We start from the raw sequence: 6,000 nt of genomic DNA, 5'->3' as shown, positions 1-6,000 counted from the left end.
CACGGTTGGATAATTGGTTACTAGGAATTCGTTGAGGAGACTTTTCTGCAAGTGTTCATTTGGCTCTCTCTAGTGCTGTACTTCTAAGTTTTGTGATTTAATTAACATAAACCTTATTGTATAGTGATGAAACAGGAGTTGAATACATTGAATAAATTAGACATTGTATGTTCAGATATTTAGTTCATCCTAAAATCTCTCTAGATGTTTGAATAAGCACTTACCATCGGCCATAATAACTGATTTAAGATTCTTTTTTTTTTTTTTTCTCTCTAGTGGAGTGACTGTTGAATTGCAAAATGATCAAAGAATGGCAAACTGAAGTAGAAAGTCAGGACACATGAGAGATCAACCATGGTTCTTGGCAGGACTCATCGTCGTCCTCTCAGTGGTCCCCTCAAGCATCCTTACTGGTCACCTGCACCATCCAGGCTGTGCTGGGCTCTGGGTGTTGGAGGAGGCGTGAGAACCAGGAACTACGGCTGTGCTCTCCACCAGCCACTTTCCTGATTGTTCACACTGTATTCTGTGTCTGCCTCTCTGCTTCTTCCCAGCTGTTTCCCAGGAATGATATTTTTTGAGATTTTCAGCGCTCTTGAGCAGAATTTGTTCATTAGTTCTGTCAAGCAAGGTGCTTCCCTCTGTCTTTAAAATTACGTTTCTCTTACATTCTAGCAGTCTTTCCCTATTTATTCCAAGATGCATTTTCTCCAAAATCTGCACACTTTATCTCCTTCAGTGGTTCCTTCCTATTAATGATAGTGAAGTCCAGATGTTGTCAGTTCCTCTTCCTGATCACGCCATTTGAGACATAAAATGTTTATCAGGGCGAATAAAAAATTTGTCAGATGATTTGCTATTAGAGTGTGAGGCTTTTACTGTGTTTATTACAAATTACTTCCTTTACTAGGGGTTTATTACTGGTATATTTTTTACTCATCCATCCCTTCATTCAACCTACATATATTCAATGCCAACTAACTTCCAGTCACTGAGTAGAAGCTTTCTGCTTTTTTCTTCAGTATGAAAGGAGATTCTTTCTCCTCCTATTGACAGCTTAAATTAAGAGGACTTATTTTTAGTCAAATGTGCCAAAAAGTTAAAATTTGATGCCTTTTTCTTTGACTAAAAATAAACATTTATTTGTCTTTGTTTGCTGTTTTGTTGATGTGCCCAGAGGCACTGAGTACATTTTTGTAAATGAAAAGTAAATCTGTGGCATGTTGATAACAGAAAAGATTACTGCCAACCATCCCGCGTGCAGCTGGTAGGAGGGTGGTTTGTCTTTAACTGCAGGCATTTTCTGGTTTAGTTAAAAATGAAAGTAAATCTGTTAATATTTCTCCTCGAAAACTTGTATGTTTGAACATTAGACTGAATGTCATAATGGTAAATGGTACATTTGTTAAATAGTATTTAATATTTTAAAATATGTCTGAAATATTTATTTTTATTCAACCCTGGGATCCTGGTAGGGGGAAAAAAAACACTGGATAAAATGTGAGATTCTTTAAATATTTTTATAAAGATCTTAAATATTTTTTGCTAAATAGCTTGAATTTCCAATTAAATATGAGCTTATTTGACTTACAATGAACAAACTCTAAGTCATTTGGCTTTTAAGTTTATTAATAATTGGGGAAAATATAAGGCTATAAAAATGTCATAGGTGGTGAGATTGGGCTTTTATGCAATCTATTGATCTTGTTTTATTTTTGGCTGAAACACCTTAACCTTAGCACAATTTTTTTTTTTTTTTTTTTTTTTAGAAACTTGATTCCGCTGGTAGAGATTCTTTGTAAGTCATTAGAAATACTGCGAATTATCTATTACTTAAAGAAGCACTAAACTTAACATGACAGACTTTAAGCAAAGCACTCGTATTATATGCCCCGTTCAGGTCCTACAGTGGAATCTCTGTTCCCTAAAGTGTGTCTTTAAGGACGGAGCATCCAACTGCATCTTATGGTGAATCACAATGAAGGGTTCTGACAGCGCCAAAAGTTCTAGAGCCCAGCTGGATGACTTAGAGAGCTCTTCCACCAAACTTAGAAGATAAACAAGAAATCATGATGCCAAGAACCATTGGGAATTCTCAATTTAATTACCACTGTTTTGTTTTTTTTTTTTTCACCCAATGTTGCTGAGAAGCAAAAATTCTGAATTTGAATACATGGGAGAAACATGGTGCAGCAAACAACTTGCCAAGATTTGTGGGCACTGTTAAGGGTTTGGAGTCTTATGCTGATCAAAATGAGAGTAGTGGAGCAGGTAACAGCAAAGGATGAGTTCTGAAGTTAGAACACCAGCTTCCAAGGTGGTTCACTGGGACTCAGTTCTTAAGGGGAATGGTGCTCAAGATTCCCACTGGACAAATCTATAATATCCTGGTCCAGAGAGAATGGTCAGGCAGATTGGGCAGTGACAGCAGATCTAGATTTGATTTAAGAACATTGACAAAAGATAACTTTTTACTCAATTTGTCCTTTAAACTCAACATCAATGACACACATGCCATTTTACGATAAGGTTCACATATCCTTGCCTTCACTTACGTGAGAGACTAGGGTGAATTACTTGTGTAGGCTGTACATTAATTGCAATATTTCTGCCTGTTAAAAGTTGGTCTTCGGAGCAGTTCTTTTATTTCTCTTTAGCATGAAATGCTTCAAACTAATTTGATATCTTCCCAGATATATAAATACACAGAAAATCTCAACAATAGCAATTTGGCACGACTGTTATGGACAAGGATTATCTATTGTTCAATATGCTGTTCAATATGTTGCAGAAAATATTGCAGTGGATTTCAATAATATTTCCCTTCTTGTGCTGGTAACATTAGTTTTCTTGTTCTCTTCTGCAAATTCCTTATTTAAACTGGTATTTAGTTTGTGAATTAGTCAAGTCCAGCATAATGGAAAATGTCCCAGTGAATAGGGGTCTAATATTCTCAGGAAAGGTTGTGTTCAGACATAGGATTTATTTCTGGTCATGGCATAAACAGGCCATTATTTTTACCCTCTACTCTTTTATGCATAACCTTTCAATAATTCTGTCATATAATTAGAAAGTAGTAAAATCTTTCTTTCCATCATTTTATTATACAAATTTTCAAACACATAAAAGTGAAGGAATTTTACAATATCCATGAACACACCAACTGGGTTTTATAATTATTATTTTACAATGTTTGCTTTACCATGTCTATTTTATCCATCCTTTAGTCCACTTTGGCTTGTTTACGCATCACAAATAAATTGCAGACATCAGTATACTTTACCATTCAACATTTTAGCAAGTAGCTCATGGACATCTTGTTAAAATGTGTTTCTTTCCATAAACTCTGTTTCTTTAGCAATTTATCACTTACAAAAAATCATTTTAATTGTTTCTTTTGTACTTATATTTTCCCTTCAGAATATTGTTCTCAAATCTTCAGAGAATTTTAGGCTAGTTTTTAGTTATTTGGTATAAAAAATAATATATGACATGATTCCCAATGTACATATGAACTCATGCTTGTAAATGAGGTTTTTTTTTTTTTTTTTTAGGGTTTTCTTAGATACTGCAAACAAAGGATAGACCATGACCCTTTAAAGTCTGACTTCTTAGCATTCTCTATGAGGATTCCCGTTTCAATTCTTTTTTACTTTGATCTCCAAACTAAACAGAACTTCCCTATCTCCTCTCCACAAAGTTACCTGCACCTTACAAAGGGTAGGGTGGTTTACTTTTTATTTATATTTTACTCTTGCTATCAGCTTTTTAGGAGAGGTAAAATATAAATTAGACCTATTATAATTGAAAACTGGAATGATACATGTTCAGTGAATAATATTTATTGGTATGTTTGAGATGTGTCCATTTTATAGTAAGAAATGTTTGATTTCCTCCTAAGTGCATTATATAAAACAGTAGTACCAACATTCATCATATTTTCTTAAAGGAAAAGGTATGTTGATATGCTTTATACTCTTCAAGTAATCTATACTATATGTTTTGCTTCAGATAATACAAACATTGATCCAAGTATAAGTTTAAGCTAAAAGTTTATTTAGCTTCAAACATTCACCAAAAACTGCAAATGGATTAGAATACTTTTTATTTTAAATCTCAAAAGGTGTTATTTACATATATCATAGTAATGTTTACTTAGAGTAGTCTCTCAAGTCAATAGAAATAAAAGCAAAACTAAACAAATGGAACCTAATCAAACTTAAGCTTTTGCACAGCAAAGGAAATCATAAACAAAATGGAAGGATAAATCTACAGATTGGGAGAAAGATTTGCAAACAATGCAAACAACAAGGGATTAATTTCCAGAATATACAAACAGTTCATACAACTCAATAACAACAACAACAAAAAGGCAAACAAACAACTCAAAAAAAAAATGGGCAAAAGACCTAAATAGACATTTCTCCAAAGAAGACATACAGATGCCCAGTAGGCACATGAAAAGATGATCAACATTGCTAATTATTAGAGAAATGTAAATGAAAACTGCAATGAGGTATCACCTCACACTAGTCAGAATGGCTATCATTAAAAAGTCAATAAATTGTAGAGAGAGTGTGGAGAAAAGAATCCTCCTACACTGTTGGTGGGAAGATAAATTGGTGCAGCCACTATGGAAAACACTATGGAGGTTCCTTAAGAAAACTAAAAATAGACTTACCATATGATCCTGCAATCCCACTCCTGGGCCTATATCTGGAGAGAACTTTAATTCAAAAAGATACATGCACCCCAATATTCACAGCTGCATTATTTACAATAGCCAAGACATGGAAGCAACTGAGTGTCTTTGACAGATAAATAGATTAAAGAAGATGTGAAATACACACACAATGGAATACTACTCAGTCATAAAAAGGATGGAATGATGCCCTTTGCAGCATCATGGATGGGCCTGGAGATTGTCATACTAAGTGAAGTAAGTCGGACAAAGAAAGACAAATATAATATAATATCACTTATATGTGGAAACTAAAAAATGATACAAATAAACTTATTTACAAAGGAGAAACAGATTTAAAGACATAGGGGAAAAAAAAAAAAACCTATAGTTACCAAAGGGGAAAAAATGAGAAGTATAAATTAGGAGTTTGGGATTAGCAATATAAACTATTATACATAAAATAGATAAACAACAATGTCCTACTGCTGTAAAGTACAGGGAACCTTTTTCAACATCTTGTAAAAAACTATAATGGAAAAGAATCTGGAAAAAAATATACATATACATATGAATCACTTTGCTGTACATCAGAAAATAACACAACATTGAAAATCAACTATACGTCAATAAAAAGTATCATTTAATAAAGTATCTCTAAAAACTGACATGAATCAAAAATATATATTCATATAGTTACACATGTTTATAAAATGTTTTTAACAGAGCAAAAACAAAGCATTGTAGTTTGAATAGTATTTAATCTTAAAGAATAAAAATATTCTCTTTAATTTTGTCAATATTTCATTTTGTGTTATTACCTATATATTTTCTAGTTCTTTGTTTCTATATCATATAATGGATCAAATAAGTGTTGGAGACAAATTTAGTAGATATAAAATAAAGCAAGGTATTTAAGCCTATGTTGGACAATTACTTACCTTGTAATTCTTTTCCATACAAACTGTAAAGTTACCAACCAATAATTTGCAAAGTAAAAAATAAATTATGTATATACAAAGTTGATGTTCTAGAAAAGACTTAATCCTGTATCTTCTATGTTATATCAATATTATTCTGAGAGAAATTATTTAATAAGACCCAGAATGATCATATATTATTTAAAAATACGATTTAAGAAAAATTTAAATAATTACCATTACTTCCATATTACAAAAAAAAAAAAAAGCAAAATACAATCAATCTTGCTTGCCCACCTGCCAAACATATGGGAACATACGAAAATCTAAATCAAATTATAAAAGTTAATCCTTATTATGCATATTTTTAAATCTCTAAAAGAACATTCATTCCTGGTG

This window comes from Camelus bactrianus, chromosome 8 (assembly GCF_048773025.1).
Source record: "Camelus bactrianus isolate YW-2024 breed Bactrian camel chromosome 8, ASM4877302v1, whole genome shotgun sequence".
Taxonomy (NCBI): domain Eukaryota; kingdom Metazoa; phylum Chordata; class Mammalia; order Artiodactyla; family Camelidae; genus Camelus; species Camelus bactrianus.
The sequence above is the reverse complement of the archived record's forward strand: the minus strand, read 5'-3'. Positions refer to the sequence as shown.